A 23,262-nucleotide genomic window follows, 5' to 3' on the forward strand; every position below is an offset into this window, starting at 1 on the left:
GATGCAGAAGTCAGCATTCACCCCCCCACCCCCCAACCCTGCCCTCCCACCACCCCCAAATTTTCCATGGTTTCTTTAAACTCAAGAGCTAGTAGGTATTTCTCATTGGCCGGAATGAGTTAGGTTCTGCACCAAATAGTGCATAATATCTTGCTGAAGATTGAAGAAATCAAAATAGAAATAATAGACAAAACAGATTCCAAGAGCAGCCCCCTCAATAATCTGCAAATTCCAACCAACCTGTGAAAAAAATAATGTTTTGAACAAACAGAAAGCATCAGAGGCTTAAAAAAAACAACACATTTTTGTTTCTAGTTACAGACCGGGGAGGTTGAAAAGAAATTTTTGCACAGTGCCTCCACCCCTCTCATTTCTCTCAAGTCAAAAATCTTCTATGCAGACACAGCAACTAAACCATAACTTTTCAAGTATGCTGCGAGGTAAGGAGAGCTCCAATTGCACCTGCAGCAACCACATAAATGAAGCTATTGTCTAGACATGAAGCAACGTTACTGTAATCCAGAATATGATTACAGGTAGCAGTGAAATGCAGGTATGCAAGACATTTTAAGACCTAAGTTAGGAAATCTCTTAAGATGACTGACGATAATAATTGTAGGTTGGAAAAAATACTAGCTTATTTTATTCAAAAGAGAAATGTATTAACTGCAAAAATCACACACTTCTCATATTGATATCAATATTTATATTAGTAGAGGAGACCAGAACAAGGGGGTATAATCTTAAAATTAAAGCTAGGCAGTTCAGGGGTTAGGAAGCACTTCTTCACACAATGGATAGTGGAAATCTGAAACTTTCTCCCCAAAAAGCTGTTGCGGTTAAGTCAATAGAAAATTTCAAAACTGAGATTAATAGATTTTTGTTAGGCAAGTGTATTAAGGGATATGGAACCACGGTGGCTAAGTGGAGTTAAGGTGGAGATCAGCCATGATCTAATTGAATGGCATAACAGACTCGAGGGGCTTAATGGCTCAATCCTGTTCCTATTAATTAAAAAAACTATTTGTATAAAAAAAGCTAAGTAATCGGCAAGCCCAGCAAAATTAAATCTACACAGCTCCCATGCCTCCTTATTAACCCCATAAAACATTCAGATAGAAAAATGGACCGTATTTCTTTAAAAAAGGTACTGGGTCCCATTTACCATGTCCAGATTTTCCTTGCACCTCTGATGAAATTCTTGCCCTCTCCCATACCGACAAGTGCTAGGAGTTAGCAGTATGTGTCAGGGCATAAACCAGGCACAATCAAGGCAGGCTGATGATGCAGATGTATTTCTAAGCCTCCTTCCTCTGTTTTGTGCCAGAATGAAATTATCCAAAGAATATCCACAGATATGTTCAGCTGGGTGCAATATGTGGTTATTGTTAAAAGCCCATCGGGGTTCCTCTGAAAAGATGCTTTTATCTATCAAGAACATATTATTTTTCAAAATAAATTATTTGTCAATTTAAAAATAATGTAGGTTCACAGAGGGATGATCTTCTGGAAGTTTTGATTGCCCCTTTAATCTGTCCGTCAAAAATTAATCCGACGGACAAATGTGCTTCTCATGCTCGTTCCAAGCCATATTTTAAATACAAAAAGTGCTCTGTCCAGCACTCATTAGCAAAACTTTGCTTGGGTATAGATGCAAATCAGATACATTTGTGTTTGTACATGATATCAAGAGCAGTGAAATCATAACACTGGCCACTTCAAGGTGTTATTAGAATTTAAATCCTCTTCATGAAGGTACAAAGATGTCCAGTACAAAAAAATGTTCATCCGAGAGATATAGATGTATAGAGGGTGAGTTCTATGAGTTTGTGCTCCTCGTGCAGAACCTCGCCCATCAAGAGCACATATCAGGAATTAGGGCACACACTCCATTGACTTTACATCCATTAGAATTAATGGTTGGAAAATCATGCGAGGGGCATATGCCTGAATTCTCTGTATGTGGTCCTGACAGGTGAGGCTTAATGCCAGAAGTGTAAAACCTCCCAAATTTATCCCGAGAAAGAGAGAAAAACCATGAATGCTGGAAATCTAAAAATGCTGGAATTGCACAGCAGGTCAATCAGCATCTGAAAGAGAAAGGATACGTTCATGTTTCAGGTGGCTACTTTCATCAGCCCTGCTTTCTCACCTGAAATGTCAAGTTACCTTTTTCTTTCAGGTGCTGACCGACAGTTGGTACATTCCCAGCATTTCCCAGTCTAATTTCAGAGTTATCCTAAATATTCTGTTTCGCATGGAAGCCGCAACTGTCAGGAGCAGCGCTGTCACCACCTGTCATTCTTTGCTCCCAGGTGCTCCCAGGTACTATGCCAACACTCACATGGGCACTGGCAAGCGTGAGATTTCCAAAATCTTCAGAAAGAATTAAAGAAAAAAACTAACTTGCATTGATATAGTGCCTTTCACGACCTCAGGACATCCCAAAGCATTTTACAGCCAATGAAATACTTTTGTTGTAATATCGGAAGAGAAAAATGTTTCTGTGTAATACCCTGTAAAGAACCAGCAAGTTTTTAAAAAATGACAGAAATTGGCACTGACCTGGCAAACTCATTTACCAGCTAGAAGGATGACTACTGTCAGAAGTGGGGCAAAAAAAACTCCCTGATGGACCAACAGGTTTAATTTAATCCCCAGTCTTTGTGTTAGCTCATCTCATCTGGGGCAGCGTTAGGAGCAATACCATTGGCATCAATGACCCTGTGCGAGTGAGAGGAAAATTCAGCCGGAGCTCCCAGTCCTGATCATTAACCAGCACCTCTTTCTGAACAGTGCACGTATGCTTATTATAGGAGAGGATGGAATTGGGCTCAGATGCTATGCTACCCAAGGTGGTATAGCCTACTGACACTCACTGTCAAATTACACATATGAAGAGCGACCATTTGAATAGCCAGCAGTCTTGGAATGGCACTTTGAAGAACGGGGCAGAAAGGAAATAAAATTTGATGGATAAAAAAGAACAGTGGGAAAATGGTAGTGGTATTGAAGTGGGTGCCCTTCTGACAGGAATAAGGCACATTGTAAAGCCCACTGGAGGAGTTTGCCTCTGAATGTGGCTCTTGCCGAACACTAGATTTGAAGCGCTCGATGCTGATACTGAACGATAAAGGTGGAAAAGTGTTCCAAGTATTTAATTCTCCATCATTGGCAATATCACCGTGATATTAATATTTAATGACTCTGTTTCATTAAAGAGTGGGAGTTGATCCAAATGTGAGGTAACCTGTTTTATGTGTATCACACATTTTAATCTATGGCAGCCTATTCCTTTGTTCTTTTTATTACAGGGCTAAGTATTCTACAAAACAATTGGTGAGGTGGGGAGTTTATTAATTTAAGGTTTTAATAATTTACTGACATTGCAATAGAAGTCAGGGTCCTTGTTGATCTACAACATTTTCCAATTCTGATGAACAATTTAATACAATTGGTAGATGCAAATTCATGCAGCTTAATACATACCATTGCGTCTGGTGTTCTTTCCTAGTAATACAAGGTACATTGGAGTTACATTAAGCACATATTTTCAATGAACACTCCCTTCCTTAATCTGTAAACAATGAAACATTATATCCTTCACCTACGATTTCTCTTTCTTGGCTCATTTTCATGTAGAGCTAAGGTAATTGGCAAAAGAACCAGAGGCGACATGAGAATTTTTTTTTAACACAGTGAATTGTTATGATCTGGAATGCACTGCATGAAAGCTTGGTGGAAGCAAATTCAGTAGTAACTTTCAAAGGGTAATTGGATAAATACTTGAAGGGGGAAAATTTGCGGGGCTATGGGGAAAGAGTAGGGGAGTGAGACCATTTGGATAGCTGGGTCGAATGGCCTCCTTCTGTGCTGCATCATTCTATGATTCTATAAACACTCAGCTGAAGACTCAAAGATGAAGTTGCTTTCTAAACAGTTACAGAACATTTTCTCAAATTAAAAGCATCCAAAAAGGTTGAATACATAATTGATAAACCCGATGGGGGCGGTTTTCGGCAGCGTGTTCAGGCCCTGAAGAGCCTCCAAGGTGGCCAATATGGGGTCTCGAGCTGAAATTCCCCTTTAGCCTGCGTTTAACACAAGACACCATCTTGATAAAGGAGTTGAAACCTATATTAGGAACGGCTGTCAAGAGGGCCCATTGAGGGGCTGATTGGCACTTAAAATGCAGGCTAGCGCTCACTGAAGAGGCTGCATGGCATTTTGGTGGTTAGAGCCTGTCCTGATACCCTCTCCTAACAGCGTCCAGCTATTTCGGAGTAAACATGGATGTGGATTTCAAGCGCTACTTAAAGGGATACTCACCATTTCATGGTCATTGCTACTGGAGTTGTGAAGAGGACCTCTGATCGGGAGACTTTCTCAGATTTTTTGTCAAGTCTTCACCAACACTCGAGCAACATTTATTCTGGAAATTCTCTGAGGACTTCACCTAAAAAGAGTGAATGCTGTTCTACTCCACCTTATTAGATACCTTATAGTCGTCAACAGGTGAAAGAGTGCTTGGTCATGGATATGTTGATAGGGTCCCCCTTGATCTGCATGAGGAATTAGAGGAGGATCTGAGGTCAGCAGAGCAGCACCAGCTACTGCTGGAGAGAGGGTGAGGAGGGCGAGGTGACGTCCTTCCCCCTGTGGGTACAGGATATTCCTCCACCTCTGGACCTCCTCCATCAAGACCTTCAGTGCCATGTCTGAGAACCTGTGTGCCCTCTCCTTCGATCCCTGAGCTATCCTGCAATGTGCCACTGTGTGCCAGCCAGAGCACTCCACACCTTCAGTGAAAGGGGTGCGAGGAGCGCACATATAATTTTCCACAAAAATCGTGCCTCCAGGCAAGTTCAAATCATGATAATCAGCAATTTAGACCAAAGCGGTGTGCTGAATCCAGACTTTTCAACAGTCTGACTTATTAGCACACCACCCATTTAGCACCTGGGTTCATCATGTGTCAAAAATAACCACAATTTAGTTCTTCACTAATTGATGGCTTGTGTAGAATTTCTATGCAAAATATCTCACACAGTGCGGTAATCTCTAAACTACAGGGAAGTAAAAATTCAAATAAAAATGTTTTGTGGCCATGTTTGCAATTCATAAACACTGGAGTGCCCAACATGCCAGAATGACAAGGCCTTTGATTTTTGATTTAATACTCCATTAAGGAAAACTTTAACCTGTCCAGGTTCCAAATATTTTTTCACCCTTGACTGCCAGAAAAATAGTTCAACAATAAAATAATGCAGTTCAGAACCACCAGACATCGCAAAGTGCTTTAAAGCCAATAAAGTACCATTTTGAAATGTAGTCACTGATATAATGTAGGAAACACTGCAGGGGAATTTGCACACAGCAAGCTCCCGCAAACAGCACCATGAGATCTTTTATGTCCACCTGAGAGATCAGAAAGGGCCTCGATTTTATGTCTCATCCAAAAAATAGCTCCTCCAACAGTGCAGCACTCCCTCAGTACTGCACTGCAGTATCAGCCGAGATTTTTGTGCTCAAGTCTCTGGAATGGGACTTGATCCCACAACCTTCTGATCAGAAGCAATGGTGCTACCCACTGAGCCACAGCTAACACTCACAAAGCACAGGAAAGTAGCACGTCTATTGGTACATCACTTCCTCCCTGCACCATTCAAGCTTTAACTTATCAGTCTATTTCCAATGTCCCTGAGTATATTCACAGCTCAGAATGCAGAAGACTCACCCATTACACTGTATGTTGACCTAAGCAGACACAGTATAGGTATTCCTAATTGTGGAATTACTTTACTTAGCAATTCTTGATTTTTTTCCCCTCCTTAACTGATAGAAAAAAATACATACATACATTTTGTGAAGTCACTGAGGGTCATCAATCATAGGCAGCCCCTCGAATCGAGGATGACTTGCTTCCACGTCAAAAAGTTCACAGGTGTTTCAATGAAGGACCTAAAATTCCAAGTCCTGAACTAAATCTTGAAGGGTGGAAGATGCCTGTGCATGGATTTTTTTAACATGTGGAGGCCGTTGCACACCAGCCACCACACGGGCTTGACAGAGCTAGGCCTTGGTCCAGTAGCAAGGATTAACTAAGACGACTGTAGACCAGCTCTGCTGCACGGACCTAGTGCGCACACATATCACAGTGTGGACGGGCCCATGCTGCCCCTGGGCCCTCGCCTCTTCTGGACCCCGAACTCACGCTTCTCCTGGGCCCCGATCATATCCCTCTACAATCTCTCGCCGCTTCTTTGCCCCGATCTCGCCGCTCCTGCTGTATCTGCCCACTGCTCCTTCCACTCCCCGGCTTGTCCCAATCACCGACCTGGATCTTGGTGATGTCCCTTTTCACTGCCGTTGCTCTCCTGCTCCAGCACGTGCTGAAGGAGCAGCGTGGTGGCCTAGCCCAGCAGGCTGAGCGGCCCCCGACCTGCGAGCACCATCGGAACAGGCCGGGGAGTGGAAGGAGCAGCCTGGCGGCCTAGTCCAGCAGGCTGAGCGGCTCCCGGCCTGCGAGCACCATCGGAGCAGGCCGGGGAGTGGAAGGAGCAGCCTGGCGGCCTAGCCCAGCAGGCTGAGCGGCTCCCGGCCTGCGAGCACCATCAGAGCAGGCCGGGGAGTGGAAGGAGCAGTGTGGCGGCCTAGCCCAGCAGGCTGAGCGGCTCCCGGCCTGCGAGCATCATCGGAGCAGGCCGGGGAGTGGAAGGAACAATGTGGCGGCCTAGCCCAGCAGGCTGAGCAGCCCCCGGCCTACGAGCACCATCGGAGCAGGCCGGGGAACGGAAGGAGCAGTGTGGCGGCATACCACTCCAGGGAGTAGCATTATTAATACCATCTCTTTGAATAGTAACCTCCACCAAGTATTCTATATCCATCTCTAGTAATTCTAAAATATCTACATTCATCTCCCCTGTGAAACAGAAGAAAAGTATTTAGTATTTCTGCCGTTCCCTTACTTTCCACCATGAGCTTGTCTCCTTCACTTTGTGGCTCTATCACAGCTTAGAATCATAGAAATTTACAGCACAGAAGGAGGCCATTTCGGCCCATCGTGTCCATGCTGGACAACAAGAGGCTATCCAGCCTAATCCCACTTTCCAGCTTCAAGTCTGTAGCCCTGCAGGTTACAGCACTTCAAGTGCACATCTTTTTAAATGTGTTGAGGGTTTCTGCCCGCACTACCCTCTGGGTGAAGATATTTCCCCTTGAACCCCCTCTAAACCTTCTACCAATTACTTTAAATTTATGCCCCCTGGTTGTAGACCCTTTCTATCCACTATATCTAGGCCCTCATAATTTTATACATCTCAATGAGGTCTCCCCCCAGCGTTCCCTTTCCAAGGAAAACAAACCCAGCCTATCCAATCTGTCCTCATAGCTAAGATTCTCCATTTCCGGCAACATCCTCATAAATCTCCTCTGTACCCTCTCCAGTGCAATTATACCTTTCCTGTAATGCGGTGACCAGAACTGCACACACTACTCTAGCTGTGGCCTAACTACTGTTTTATACAGTTCAAGCATAACCCCCCCTGCTCCTGAATTCCATGCCTTGGCTAATAAAGGCAAGCATTCCATATGCCTTCTTAACCACCTTATCTACCTGGCCTGCTACCTTCAGGGATCTGTGGACATGCACTCCAAGGTCCCTTTGTTCCTCTACACTTGACAATCTTCATTACTAATATGCCAATTGAAACCCTTTTCTTATTGCCCTTTATGGTTTTTGCCAGTTTTCTCTCATACTGCCTCTTAGCCTTTCCAAAGCTTTACTATCTTCTTGTCCTGTCTTACTTTTCCATTATCTATCCTCCAAATGCTAACTGCTTTTCTTTAAAGTTTCAAATTTGATCTAGTGTCCTGATTTTTCTATGGCACTCAACCTTTAAAACTCTCCAGGCTAGAAATCCGATGCTGTAACGCTGGCCGTTAAGTCCGGTTTTGTAGAAAAATGGCAGCTGCCTCGCTTCCGCCGTGGAATACGCTGGCTGCCATATTAGGAGGCATTGCTGTAAGAATTTCAATTACGTGTGACGGCGAACTGACGCACGCTCATTCATTTTGGAGCTCACCGCTCCTCTTACCGCCCTCTCCAAAGCACATCTGTGCGTGCAGCAGTTGACAGTGCGTAGAGCTGGGAGAAAGCGGCAGTGAGCTGTAACCCGTACAGTAAACAGCTGCTGAGATAACTGGAAACTATAGAGAGCTCAGATGATGTAATTGGAGTGAAAACTGCTTCCAATGAGATGCATCAAATCTCCCCCCCGGTCAGTCAAATATTACAGGTGGTAAATACTTTAAACTATATGGTATTATAGTTGTAATAATCTCAGGAAAAAAAATCAAATCTGCATTTCCTTAAATTTTATACATTGGGTTTTCTAGTTTAGGAACTGATAAAATAAAATGTAAAGTTTGGATATCTGGGGGTGAAAATGTTGCAAAAGTGGGCCATAGTAAATTGGCAGCCCATTTTGTACCGTGATTTTATTTTCCATTGCAGTCACTGCTAAATTGGTTGGGGTCTTTTTTTAGGCAGCCCTGGCAACCACCTGAAATGAGTGCCAGATTCATTCCAGTATTGAAATGAGGCTTGTGCCCCCATTTCCGACCCGGGTTTCAGAATTACGATAGATTAGTGGGAGCTTGTACTGCGCAAGCTCTGATTATTATTTTTGGCTCATGATTGCCCTAAACATCGGTCCTTAAAGAGATCGCTGGAGGCCGCTCAAAAAAAGGCCGCAAAACTTTGAGAAATTGCATCGTTTGTGGTGGCAGAAGGAGCAGGATTACTCCTCCTGGCTTCACAATACAGCCTGCATTTGCATTCAGCCAATCACTGCCTCACCCCACCAGATCTATCTGTGGGTGTTGGTGCCAACTTAGATTGGTGACGTCCCAATCGACGAGCTGCCCTGGGGTACTGATTGGTGCACATAGCTCTCTGGAATTATGATGACGAGGCCTGAAGACCAATTTAGGATGGTCCTCAGTCCTCTCTGTTTTGGGTGCTGTCCAATTTCTCCCTCTTAGGCTTCTTTCTAGGCTGATAATGTTCCTGTTATCATGGGGTGCTTCCAAGCCTCTGTCGGCCTACTCCGGTGGTCTATGAAGAGCAGGTAGTGTTGTGGGGTTGTCGAGAGGTCATTGGAAACATCTTATTCTTGTTCCTCTTTGAAGGGTGAATGCAGGTGAACGGAGGCTATTTTTTGTGCATGTTGGACGTGGTTGGGTATAGATTTCCAATCCACTTCTGGAATGTTTCACAAAATATCATTTGACTGTGTACAGCAAGAAGATACTTGCATTCCAACTAGTCACATGTCTTCTCTGCATCCAGGGAGATTACCAGGGCGGCAGATATTGTTGCTAATGCAGTTATGTATCACGTTAAGCAGCTATCTGTTATTCTCCACAGAACAGCAGCCCCATATAAAGCCCATTTTGATCAGCATGGAATAATCTTGGTCTTTATCTTGTAGTCCTGGTTGAGTAGGGATATGGGTCTATAAGATGAAGAGAAGATGGGTTCCTCATGATTAATGTAATTGTAGTTGCCTTGAAAGGGTCATAGTGAAAGGGTTTAAGTAAAGAGGGCTGTTAATGCGGGAATCAGAGCCTTGTAGAACTTGGCTTGGGAGCCATTGTATCCTGGGACTTTCCCAAAATCGAGGTTCTGTATTGTAACTTAAATCTCCTTAGCTGATGCTGGGGCATACAGTGACTCCAGGAAAAGTTAAGAGAGGCAGAAATAAGTAAAATGGAGGAGTGGTCTGAGAATCTGTAGTACAGAGAAGTACGGAAGTCCACAAACTCCTTGTTGTTCTCACATGGGCCTGAGGTTAGCTTGCCTTCTACATTCTTAATTGATGCCACAGTTCTGATCTATGTACCTTGTTGCAGGGTGCATGATAGGATCTTCCCTGGTTTGTCCATTTGTTCTTAATATTTTGCCTTGATGGCAGAGGAGCTGTGCTGCTCCTGCTGATAACAGACTGTTTAATTTACCCCGGCCCTTTTCAAGGTTCACTCATTGCTTTCCAATTGGTGCCTTTTCCATCAAGCTTCTAGCACCACTGTTCTTTGCTCCAAGTCTTTCTGAATTTGTGATGACCTGCCCAGAAGGACTACTTTGGTAGCTTTCCAAAGTAACACTGGGGAGGTATCAATGCCCCCATTTTTGGTTATATTGTGGGCACACACGATCTATAGCAAAGATGGAAACTTTGGAACACTGGGGAGTGAAGGATTTAGTCACCAATTCCAGGGGTGGGATTGTAGGTTAGTGAGGAAGAGCTGGAGGGTAATTAGTGCATTGCCAGAAATGGGTATGGGACCTGAATGTCAGCTCTTGGCTTGGGACAGGTGCATGTACTTCAGAAAAAAAAGGAGTCAGTTTTGGAATGTTTTCCGTGGATCTGATGAGACTGTGCATTCCTTCTTTATATGGCTCACCATACTTCAACTGACATTTCTCAAACTTTTTCTGTCATCGGAATTACTGGTTGCCAATCTGCCCTGGTGTTGGCCCCATTCTCAAAGCACAATATCACTGATATCACTATGAAAGCGGCATTGTGGATGATCAGCTATTGAAACATCATCCAATCCCACAAGCTGATATGTTGGAGGTGTATGTGAGTGGATGAAGAGCTTTCAGCAGAGCATGGCGAGAACATCTTTGGTGGCATCCTCATAATCATCAGGTCCACAGGTTGAGAGCAGGGGAATGGCATCTTTGAAGCATTTCTGGCCAATCCTCTTCTTGGCGGTATATTTTACGGATACTGTGCTTCTGTTTTTGGTTGCTTTTACTGGGGTGTACGCGGCAATTTTGGGCCGAAATCAGATCCAGAACTCTCATTCTAGACAGTTTGCTTGACCATTAGGTCACTACAATTCTCAGCATGCAGTTAAAGTCACTCTGTACAGAAATAAATCAAACAATCTGTGCATGCTGGCTTTTGATCAGTTGTTGGACACTGCAGACAGCCTTTTCCACCATCTCGCTTGTGTGTTGTGTATACAGTATGGTGGGAAATTATGTTCAGGAAATTGATGGGATTGAAGGCCGATAAATCCCCGGGGCCTGATAGTCTGCATCCCAGAGTACTTAAGGAAGTGGCCCTAGAAATAGTGGATGCATTGGTGATCATTTTCCAACAGTCTATCGACTCTGGATCAGTTCCTATGGATTGGAGGGTAGCTAATGTAACACCACTTTTTAAAAAGGGAGGGAGAGAGAAAGTGGGTACTGACATCAGTAGTGGGGAAAATATTGGAATCAATCATTAAGGGTGAAATAGCAGTGCATTTGGAAAGCAGTGACAGGTTCGGTTCAAGTCAGCATGGATTTATGAAAGGGAAATCATGCTTGACAAATCTTCTGGAATTTTTTGAGGATGTAACTAGCAGATTGGACAAGGGAGAACCAGTGGATGTGGTGTATTTGGACTTTCAAAAGGCTTTTGAAAGGTCCCACACAAGAGATTGGTGTGCAAAATTAAAGCACATGGTATTGAGGGTAATTTACTGACGTGGATAGAGAACTGGTTGGCAGACAGGAAGCAGAAAGTCAGGATAAATGGGTCCTTTTCAGAATGGCAGGCAGTGACTAGTGGAGTGCCGCAGGGCTCAGTGCTGGGACCCCAGCTCTTTACAATATATATTAATGACTTAGATGAAGGAATTGAGGGTAATATCTCCAAGTTTGCAGATGACACTAAACTGGGTGGCGGTGTGAGCTGTGAAGAGGACGCTAAGAGGCTGCAGGATGACTTGGACAGGTTAGGTGAGTGGGAAAATGCATGGCAGATGCAGTATAATGTGGATAAATGTGAGGTTATCCACTTTGGGGGCAAAAACACAAAGGCAGAATATTATCTGAATGGCGGCAGATTAGGAAAAGGGGAGGTGCAACGAGACCTGGGTGTCATGGTTCATCAGTCATTGAAAGTTGGCATGCAGGTGCAGCAGGCGGAGAAGAAGGCAAATGGTATGTTGGCCTTCATCGCTAGGGGATTTGAGTATAGGAGCAGGGAGGTCTTACTGCAGTTGTACAGGGCCTTGGTGAGGCCTCACCTAGAGTATTGTGTTCAGTTTTGGTCTCCTAATCTGAGGAAGGACATTCTTGCTATTGAAGGAGTGCAATGAAGGTTCACCAGACTGATTCCAGGGATGGCTGGACTGACATATGAGGAGAGACTGGATCAACTGGGCCTTTATACACTGGAGTTTAGAAGGATGAGAGGGGATCTCATAGAAACGTATAAGATTCTGACGGGACTGGACAGGTTAGATGCGGGATGTTGGGGAAGTCCAGAACCAGGGGCACAGTCTTAGGATAAGAGGTAGGCCATTTCGGACTGAAATGAGGAGAAACTTCTTCACTCAGAGTGTTGTTAACCTGTGAAATTCCTTGCCGCAGATAGTTGTTGATGCCAGTTCATTGGATATATTCAAGAGGGAGTTAGATATGGCCCTTACGGCTAAAGGGATCAAGGGGTATGGAGAGAAAGCAGGAAAGGGGTACTGAGGGAATGATCAACCATGATCTTATTGAATGGTGGTGCAGGCTTGAAGGGCCAAATGGTGTATTCCTGCAGCTATTTTCTGTGTTTCTATGTTTCTATGTTTCTATGATTTGAGCGGCTCCATTCAATCTGTCTCGTGTTGGTAGCTGCTAACAATGTCAAGGTGCCAGGCTGCCTGTTGGTGGCCCGGCCTAACCCAGGATCATAATTATCGGGCCTAACGGGCAGTCAGCTGACAAAAAGAAAATAACATGGTGGCCGCAGCAGTGCACTCTTCTCTTTAAGGGCAGCCATGCCGCCATTTCACACGGAAAATGCACCGAAAGCAAAAGTTGACGGGGGCACCGGCCGGCAACGGGGCTGCTCCCGCGGGGCAATTTCAGGAGGGCAATTTCACGAGGGGGTCCCCGCCAGATGGTAAGGAGTCGGCGCGTGTATGCTGCGGCAGGAAAACGGGCAGAGTGGTCCCGCTGAGGAAGGGCAATTTCTAAAATGGCGGCCCCTCCACGGAAACTCAGCGATCATTCCCCACTGTCTCGTGGCCACCACTTTCTGAGGCCTTATTGAAAGGGGTCATTTCAGCCCCTTAAGGTCATTGTATCATTTTTGAAGCGCACAAGGACTACTCTTTAGCATGCTTCACTTAAGAAGCATATCGCAAAAGAAAAGAGAACTGGGCAGGTATAATAATGATATATTCATGGAACATGAGCCCCTCTTCCCTCCCCACATAAAGTTGTGAGAATAAATATGTAAATATAAAACTTCTTATAAACTTCTGAATAGCCAGGTGAACGAGAACTTTCTCTGCAATGTTGATGTGTTGCAGATGCTAACGCTTAAAGCTGCAGTGCTTCACAACGCGACTTTATCAATATGAACACTTATTAAATATATTCCCCAACTCAATCTGTTACTTATTACGCTCAATTAAATTATATTATGCTCATTTTAATATTTTTAAAAGTACCAAAAATGCTTCATGTTCCCATTTAGTGAGGAGCAGGATGTAATACAGGTAGAGCATCCGAAATCCGGAGTTCTAAAAACTGAAATGTTCTGAAAACCAGACATTGTGCAGATCGCACGAACCGACATCCGTAATCCGGAAATTTGTTCCGAAAACCGGACATTTTTGTAACGGTGACCTTCACTATGCTCCAGATCTACCGTTTTGACATTATTTCCCATTTTTTATGCTTCTTAAGGTCACTTCTCAGCTGCCTCAATGTTGAATGCCTCAATCTCCAAACATTATCTTCAGCAATTTAAAGTTATATTGCCAATTTTTAAAAATTGCGTCATGCAACTGATTCAGGTCGTCGGATTTCGTCTTCGAAATCCGGAAAAACACAAAACTCGGCCCAGGAGTTTCCAGATTCGGGACATCGGATTTCTATTCCGAAATCCGGAAAAACCTCGGTCCCAAATGGCCTCGGTCCCGAGGTTTCCGGATTTCAGAGGTTGTACCTGTACTAAGCTATCAGAATTGATCGCAGAATTTAAAATTTTGGGCCATTCGAACTTTAATTTATGAATATTTAAAAGCAGAGAAAATTAAAAACACCCCTTTGAATGTTTTCAGGTATAAAATAGCAGGTAAAATTTTCACATGCTCTGTTGTGTACACAGTCACAGGAAATGGAAAAACAATTTGTCAAGTTGATCTTTTTTCATACAGTAGCCATGATGCTTGACAGTTCGAAAACAGGAATTCTGTTGTAAATCTAAGATAAAGCCATCATGTAACAACCTCAACTTATCTTGACGTGCCTACCAGAAATAGATTATTTTAGTCATTGGCAGCTTTAAATAACATCACGTTAGGCTGCCTTTGGGGCTCAGGTCCTCAGTACTGGCCCAGACCTGGGAATGATCTGACCTGGGAACTGAGCACTGGCGTTCCAGGGAGCACAACAGAGCATGGCAGTGTTGGCAGTAGTGGGGAGGAGCAGCAGTGCTGGACAGTGAGCACTGGGCACTGCAGAGAAGAAACACCAGATAAGCCTGTGAAGAAGTCTGGCCAGCAGGCATCAAGTAAAATTGAAGTGTGGTCACTGTAATGTATGCACCTGTGAATTTGCTCACAGGTTTGCAGAGCTGTTGAGCCACTTCCCTTCGATAGCTCATTTGGTCGAGCGAGGACTGTAGTGGAATACAAAGCAAAGTAATCCTTAGGTCGCTGGTTCAATTCCGGCTCGAAAGAGCTAGTGTTCTTGTACGTGGTCTGCTGGCCGTTGCACATAAACCAATGAGTGTTACAGAGTAGAGTTTGCTTGATGGCTCCTGCACAAGGATAACACGCGAATTTGTTACACATTCGCTACAACAAAATAGTTGTAGAGCTTTTGAATTGTACGTGGTTTTGCCAGTCACATGATGTTCACAAGACTCAATAAAACCCCAACCAGTTGGGTTCAGGGGATCCGCGATGAGGTATGCAGTTGTGAGCCTGATGGATGAACTGGTAATGTGTAGTGTGATTGCTAAATCTTTGCTAATAAACCAACTAGTTCTTAACAGCAATGTGTTGCTATAAAGAACCCATGAAGCAAATACATTACAGTCACCTTAATCAGTGTTTAAGGACGGATGAACAGGAAGGCCAGTAAACGCTTGGGGAAAGTGGGTAAGCAGGCTGGCCAGGAAGCACCCGTGACAGATGGGCAGGTGAGCTGGCAGGCTGGGTAGAGCTTGGGAAGGTCCGGTTAACAGATGGGCAGGATTGCACTGCGCAGACCCCCCACAAATCACTCGGGGTGGGTGGGCTGGCAATGACTCTGGGCGGATCAAGACAGGTTTGGAAGGACTGGGTGGGGGCTGGGGAATGGGAGGAGTTAGGAATATCTCTAAGTTAGGGCAGGTGCACTGAGAGGCAAGGCCAAGCCGGGTCATGTCAGGAGCAGCTTCAGGCAAATGAAGTTGGGCTGTTACAGGGAGTACGGGGAATCTCCAGTCGGGCAGAGACTGGAGCCAAAATGAAGTGGGTAGGGCTTGTTGTGAATACATAGAATTGGGCAAAACTGTGGCAGATGGATTTCAACACAGGCAAGTATGAGGCATCCATGTTGACTAAAAAAGAATAGATTCGAGTAACTTTTAAATGGTGAAAAGTTAGGAACGTTGGAGGTCCAAAGAGATTTAGGGGTCCCTGTACACAAATCACTAAAATGTAATAGTTAGATACAAAAAATAATCAAAAAGGCTAATGGAATATTAGACTTTATAACTAGAGGGCTAGAATATAAAAGGGGGGAAGTTTTGCTACAGCTATACAAAGCCCCAGTTAGACCACATCTGGATCTCTGTGTGCAGTCTGACCACCTCACCGTAGAAAGGATATATTGGCCTTGGAAGGAGTGCAGTGCAGATTCACTTTAATGTTATCGGGGCGTCAAGGGTTAGATTATGAGCAGAAATTATATACACTAGACTTGTATGCCCTGGAATATAGAAGGTTAAGGGATGATTTGATTGAGGTTTTTAGGATTTTGAAAGGAATTGATAGGTTGGATAGTGTTATATATGTGGACTTGTATTTACTCTGTATAGCCACCAAAAGGCTCATTCCCTGGAGTCCCAAGAGACCCCATAATCCCTTGGGAGCACAGGTATTTAAGAAGGCCTCACAGGTTGGAGAGGCACTCTGGAGACCTGCAATAAAAGACTAAGATCACACTTTACTTTGAGCTCTCAGTGTTCAGCCTGACTCTTTCTCCATACACAACAGATAGAGATAAACTTTTTCCGCTGTGGAGGAGCCTAGGGACCTTAAAATCAGAGCCAGGCAATTGAGGAGAGAAGTTAGAAAGCACTTCTTCATGTAATGGGTGGTAGAAGTGTGGAACTCTCTCCCACAAAAAGCAATAGATGCTAGCTCAATTCATAATTTTAAATCTGAAATTGATAGGTTTTTGCTAGCCAAGGGTATTAAAGGATATGGAGCTCAGGTGGGTGGATGGATTTAGGATACAGATCAGCCATGATCTCATTGAATGATGGAACAGGCTTGAGAGGCTGAATAGCCTACTCCTTTTCCTATGCACATGGAATGTTCAGCACAGCAACAGGCCATTCAGCCCAACTGGTCCATGTCGATGTTTATGCTCCACACAAGCCTCCACCCACCCTTCTTCATCTAACCCTATTAGCACAACCTTGTATTCCTTTCTCACTTAAATGCATCTATGCTATTTGCCTGAACGAATCCTTGGTGGTAACAACTTCTGCATTCTAAGCACTTTCTGGGTAAAGAGGTTTCTCCTAAATTTCCTATTCGATTTATTAGTGACTATTTATGGCCGCTAGTTTTTGTCTTCCCACAAGTGCCAACATCTTCTCTGCGTTCACCCGATCAAACCCTTTCATAATCTTAAAGACCTCTACCAGGTCACCCCTCTTCTAGAGAAAAGAGTCCCAGCCTGTTCAAGCATTCCTGATAGTTATAACAACAACAACTTTTATTTATATACCGCCTTTAAAGTAGTAAAACGTCCCAAGGTGCTTTACAGCAGTGTTACAAAACAAAACAGATGACTGTGACACCGAGCCACAAAAGAAGAAATGAAGGCAGATGACCAAAAGCTTGATTAAAGAGGTAGGTTATAAGGAGTGTCTTAAAGGGGGAAAGAAAGGTAGAGAGGCGGAGAAGTTTAGGGAGAGAGTTCCATAGCTTCGGGCCCAAACACCTGAAAACACAGCCACCGATGGTTGAGCAGTTATAATGAGGGATGTTCAAGAGGGCAGAATTTGAGGAGTTCCAGTATCATCCTTGTAAATCTAAGTTGCAATTTCTCCAATGCTTCTACATCCTTTTCATAATATGGAGACCAGAACTGTGCGCAGTAATCGCCATGAACTACACCCAATTCAGAGGAACCAAGCATTTATTGAAAATAAATGGATGACCCAATGATTGAAGTTCCACATGCATACTCCATCCAAATTTACCTTGGGCTCTCAACACGTGAGTAGGCTTTCATAGGCTAAAAATATTTTTCAGGGCTTTACAATATTGTACAGGCAACTCTATGAATAAGAAAAAAACATTTAATTCTGCATTTTTTTATATATATATAGGTTTCTTATGTTCTATATATTACTATTACCAGTAAATTTTCGAGTAGATGAAAAATTCAAAGTGGCACTTCAAATCATGCTCACCAGGTTACTTAAGCGATTTGTTGGATCATGTTCTACTACTTATCAGCTTGGGATTGGTAGCTGCTTACTGACACCACATTGGGAATTACCACCTGAATCAAATTGGCTATTTGATTGGCTTACCTAACAGCTATTTTGGCCAGTCATTTTAGCCGTATGGTCACTTTCAGTGTGACACCTTTAAAAGGTGTGGCATGACAGACACACGCCAAATGATTTGCTTACATAGATGTTTAAAACACCAGGGGCTAAAAGTTCCACTTTTTTTGCTGGCTTAATGCCCAATTAACGGCCACTTTACCGCTGAAATGACGTATAACGCCCATATATCGCCCATTCTGGCACAAAATGGAAACTGACGGGCTGTTTTAGGAGACTTATCGCCGAATGTTATTTTCCCAATGGGCATAATGCCGAGAAAAAATATCACCACCTGCCCACTTTTTTAGGGTGGAATCAGCAGAATGGGCAAATTCAACACCTATAATATCGCCCAGCATTACTTTCCGAACGGAATTAACGCTGAGATTCAATATTAACGCCCACCGACTGTTTTTTGTCACAAAGAGCATATTTACCCAAACTAGCAGCTATGGAGATCGCCCATCTTCAATTTCACCACCTCGCACACATATCGCCCACGATATCGCTCAAAAAACCGCCCACAAAAAGCGGAACGAACGCCAGCGGTGTGGCTGCCATTTGTTAAGTCCCACTGAGGAGCTGATATCGGAAATATTTGATTGAAAGAGCGCTGATGTGAGTGACAATGCTGACACACTGCTGTGTGTGTGCAGCTCAGACATCAATGATGCCCATAACCTTGGTGCCAGTTAAAGTTTACGTTGATTGATGTTAAGTTGTATTTAATCCTTTCATGGTAAGGAATCACCAGTGTGTAACCGTCCAGCTATCTGAGACAATGTGCAACAAGGTTATGTTCAATAACAAAAGTTTAATACCAACATTGGTCTGAAATCATAAGTATCACAGCCAATAACACCCAACCACCGACCACACCCCACTTTTTCCACCATTGACATCAATCACATGTTCCACATGTCCAGCAACACAGAATACAAAGGCAAAGCAGGAGCGTGGTCCCCAGCCCCCATACATTGCAACAAATTGCATACACCTAGATGGAGATATAACACAGCCATCACCTGCGCACATGCACCTCACTTTCCTTACCCCCTTCCTTCTTCTCCCCACCTCTACCCCTTCCCCGCCTCGCTCCACAGCACCTGGCTGAGGAGCTTCTCATTGGGGGTGGGGGGCGGGGATGAAAGCTGATGCATTGGTTGCACAGGTACGCGAGCGGGGGGTGCTGAGGGGGCAACATTCTCTGATGCAGAAGCAGGATCTTGGTCCTTGCTCTCATCTGTCTTTCACAGTGGTGGTGCGGAACCTAGGAGTGGAGTGCCATGCTGTGGGACCACTGGGAGGGCTGTGGCAGCAGTGTTCCTGGCTATCACATCCAGGGACACTGCCATGCACGAAATGTACTCGGGTCATGGTGGCCAGGTGTCGGGATATGCCCCCAATGCTTCGATGAGCTAGTCACCAATGTCTACAGTCCTGCTGGACAACTGTACTATCTCGCCACTGTCATGTCGTGCTCGTTGAACAGACCTGCCACGTTCACGAGACCTCCGCAGGGTCGGCGCCGTCCTGGGGACAAATGGGGTGCTCTGTGGAGAGGTGCTTGGGGTCGGCAGCTCCAGAATGGAGGTGGGAATGACCGGAGGACCAATAGATGGCCTTGGGGTGGAATGGGATCTGAAGCGTGGCGATGCAGGTTCTTCGAAGTCCGCACTCTCATCCGCCGACTCCTGCCCTGCGACCCCACCTTCCGGCCTCTGTGGCCTTGCCTGGGTCCACGTTGCTGGCTGAGCTGTAAGACACAAGCGAGGTTGTTAGAGAAGAAGGGGGTGCTAGGGTGACAAGGTGAATCCAGCGCTACACACAACATATGCACGACAAAAGCACCATCACTCTCAAAATGCACATCAACACATTGTGCATTGCAATGATTTTCATTAGGCCAGCATTATTTCTATGACACTTTTAGAAATCATCTATCATATATGATTGTTCGGATATGAGTTGGTGTGGCATCTATTGACTTTACATCACACAATGGTGTAAGCTTTACTCACGTGGCATCAATTCTGGGTCTGCAGATGCGTCCATGGCTGTCTGGGGGTGCTTCCCCACGAGTGCTAGTACTCGCTCCTCCATCTCAGTGATGTCGCTGGGGACTGGTGGCCCCCCACCCGTTTGCCTCTGCATGGACCTCATCATCAATAGCCTTTTCTGCAAAAGGTGACAGGACGACATGGCATGAGATCATTGCATGGTATCATTGCTAAGTACCGTCACAGAGACTGATACAACACATAACCGACAGATGTAATCATGATTATTATCATTCTTTACCTAAAGATGTACACTGTGACTGCAGGCTTTGAGTAAAACATTCCCGGTGAAAGTGCAAGACCTCAAATCTGCTGATGGTCACTGATGACTGTTACAAATCAGAAGTACATGTAAATAAATGTAATACTTACTCTTGCGGATCCCACAAGGTCGTTCCATCGTTTGCGGCATTGGTTGCCCTCCGCACCTCGATGGTCACCGATGAGACCACCTCTGCTATCTCGGTCCATATCCTCTGGTAGGCCTTTGGGGAGGGCTTCCCATGCCCTCCCTGTGTCAAATCACCCCAGCGTGACTCAACCTCCTGCAGGAGGGAGGCGTTTGCCTCGTCCGAGAACCTCCTGGCTCTTTTACAGCCTCCAATCTGCTCCTCCCCCACCTCACTGCTCTCTCCAGCGTCAGACTCCACAGCGCGCTGTGATGGCTCCTCCTCTCCCTCCATTATAGGGCAAGTTTGGTCAAATATGTGGTTGTTAACAGCTACTTTTTGTTTGCTACTTGCTGTGAAGCTCTAAAGTCTCCCTCCTTCCTCCAAAAGCAGCCACACCACACCCAGATACGCCTTCAGTCCCTCTGAGCTCCCTCTCTCTCTGTCTCCTCTTCTGCGCATGTCATGGTAACCGTTGACCTCCAGAATCGCGGGAATCGGGTGTTGCCATGCCGTTGCTAAGGACTACCACACTTTACAGCAGAAGGTCAAAAAAATGTAACTCTACCGCCCATTTGATGTTTCTCACGGTAACGCCCATTTTCAAAAATGTAAACTAGGTGTTTTGAGAATGGGCGAGAAGTTGGCGATCAGAAAACCCTTTTTTACTGCCCACGCCAGAAATAATGCCCATTTTTGGGCAATGAGCTCAAAAGTGAAGGTTCTAGCCCCAGGAATCTCTGATATGGAAAAGGTGCAGAACCAATTGCAGCATAGCACTAGGCTGGCAGAAAATGGCATTATTGGCCTTTACTGGCCATGACATAGTGGAAGATAAATCCAAAAGAAAACACGAAGATGAAAAAGAGAAAAAAGACTGCATTGATATAGTGCCTTTCATGACCACCGGATGTCTCAAAGCACTTTACAGTCAATGAAGTACTTTTAGAGTGTAGCCACTGTTGTAATGTGGGAAATGCAGCAGCCAGCTTGCGCACGTCAAACTCCAACAAACAGCAATGTGATAATGGCCAGATAATCTGTTTTTGTTATGTGAATTGAGGGATAAATATTGGCCAGAACACCAGCCCTGCTCTTCTTCAAAATAATGCTATGGGATTTTTTTATGTCCACCTGAGAGGGCAGAGGGGGCTTCAATTTAAAGTCTCATTTGAAAGACAGCACCTCTGACAGTGCAGCAATCCCTCAGCACTGCAGTGAAGTATCAGCTTAGATTTACATGCTCAAGTTCCTGGAGTGGGACTTGTACCCACAACCTTCTGATTCAGAGGCAAGTGTGCTACCTACTGAGCCACAGCTGACACTGCAAGGAAAAATGATCTTGATGTGGAAATTGTACACCCAAAAACCAACAATAAGTGTAAATAGTAAACTTTGTGTCTGAATCTAGTCTAACTCTTCAGTTTTAATTGAGGAATGTAGGAGAACTGGATTAAAATAAATAATTTTGAACAGCAAAAACTAGGATTAAAATAAATAATTTTGAACGGCAAAAATATTTCAGAGTAACCAAAGAAAGGGGGAAATCAGTGATGACTTAAAGGAGCATCACCCAGATAGAAAGAGGAAGTGAAGAGAAACTATTTTGTTGTGAGATTAACTAAGAGAAACTGTAACTAAAGTCAACAGTGCTTTTTGTTCAATAACTTGTTATAAATGAATCCCATCTGCCTGTTGAGAAGGACTTGATAGATCCCATGGCTTTATTTGAAGAAACGAAGGAAGGAAAGTTTTCCTAGTGTGCTGGGCCACATTTATTCCTCAACCACGACCACTAAAGCTAATTAATTGGTCATTTATCTCATTGCTCTTTGTGGGCGCTTGCTGTGTGCAACTTGGCTGTTGCGTTTCCCTACATTATAACAATGACTACACTTGAAAAGTAATTCATTACCTGTGAAGCTTTGGGCCGTCTGAGGATGTGATGAGGATTTATATTAATAAAGGGAACATTTATTTGTACTGTAAAAATGACGACCCTTTGTCTCCGCATGGTCCCCTGGGAGGATAAGGAACACCCTGAAGTTTCTCTGGAATGTGTAACTGGACCCGCCCATCCCAAGTTCTCACTGACTTCGCAAATTGTAACTCGATCCACTTTGACTTCCAGAAGCCACCGAGGATAGATCTCCCCAGAAGCCACAAAGTGCCAGCCAAAGTCCATTACCTCAGCGTAAGTGTGTCCCTCTCCCCAGCCAAAGTTCCTTGCCCACCCCTCCCCCCAGCGCAAGTGCTGCCACCCCAACCAAAGTGCCTTACCCCAGTGTAAGTGCTGCATCCCCCAGTCGAAATCCCTCTTTACACCAGCGCAATTGCATGACCTTACCACCACCCACCCCCCCAACCATAAATGGGGCATTGTGTACGGATGATTAACAGGTTTATTGGGTGTGAAGTGAATAATGACAGTGTAGTGACTTCAAGATTTCATCTACTCCAACGATGTCCCTTGTAGGGGGTTGTAAGAACATGATCCACCTCTGAGTTCCCTCTCTCCAATCCGATCTCCCCCACCCGTGTCTCATGGTCCCCCCCCCCCCCGCTCCCAACCCAGGCTGTCTCTCCCCACGCCCCCTTCCCCCACCCCCGCCAGATTCTCCATCCCTCCCTCCCTCCCCAGGCTCTCTCTCCACCCCCTCCCCTCCCCCCAGGCTCGTTCTCTTCCCCTCCAGACTCTCTCCCTCCCTCCCTCACACCCCTGGCTTTCTCTCCCCCACCCCCGAGGCTCTCTCTTTTCCCACCCAGACTCTCTCTTCGACCCTCCCTCCCTCCCTCCCACCTCAGGCTCTCTCTGACACCCCGCCCCACCAGGCCAGGCCAGGCTCTCTCTCTTCCCCTCCCCAGACTCTCTCTCCTTTCCTCCCTCCCAACCCTGGCTCTCTCTGCCCTCCTCCCCAGACTCTCTCTCCTTTCCTCCCTCCCAACCCTGGCTCTCTCTGCCCC

The sequence above is a fragment of the Pristiophorus japonicus genome, chromosome 7 (assembly GCF_044704955.1).
Source record: "Pristiophorus japonicus isolate sPriJap1 chromosome 7, sPriJap1.hap1, whole genome shotgun sequence".
Lineage (NCBI taxonomy): Eukaryota > Metazoa > Chordata > Chondrichthyes > Pristiophoridae > Pristiophorus > Pristiophorus japonicus.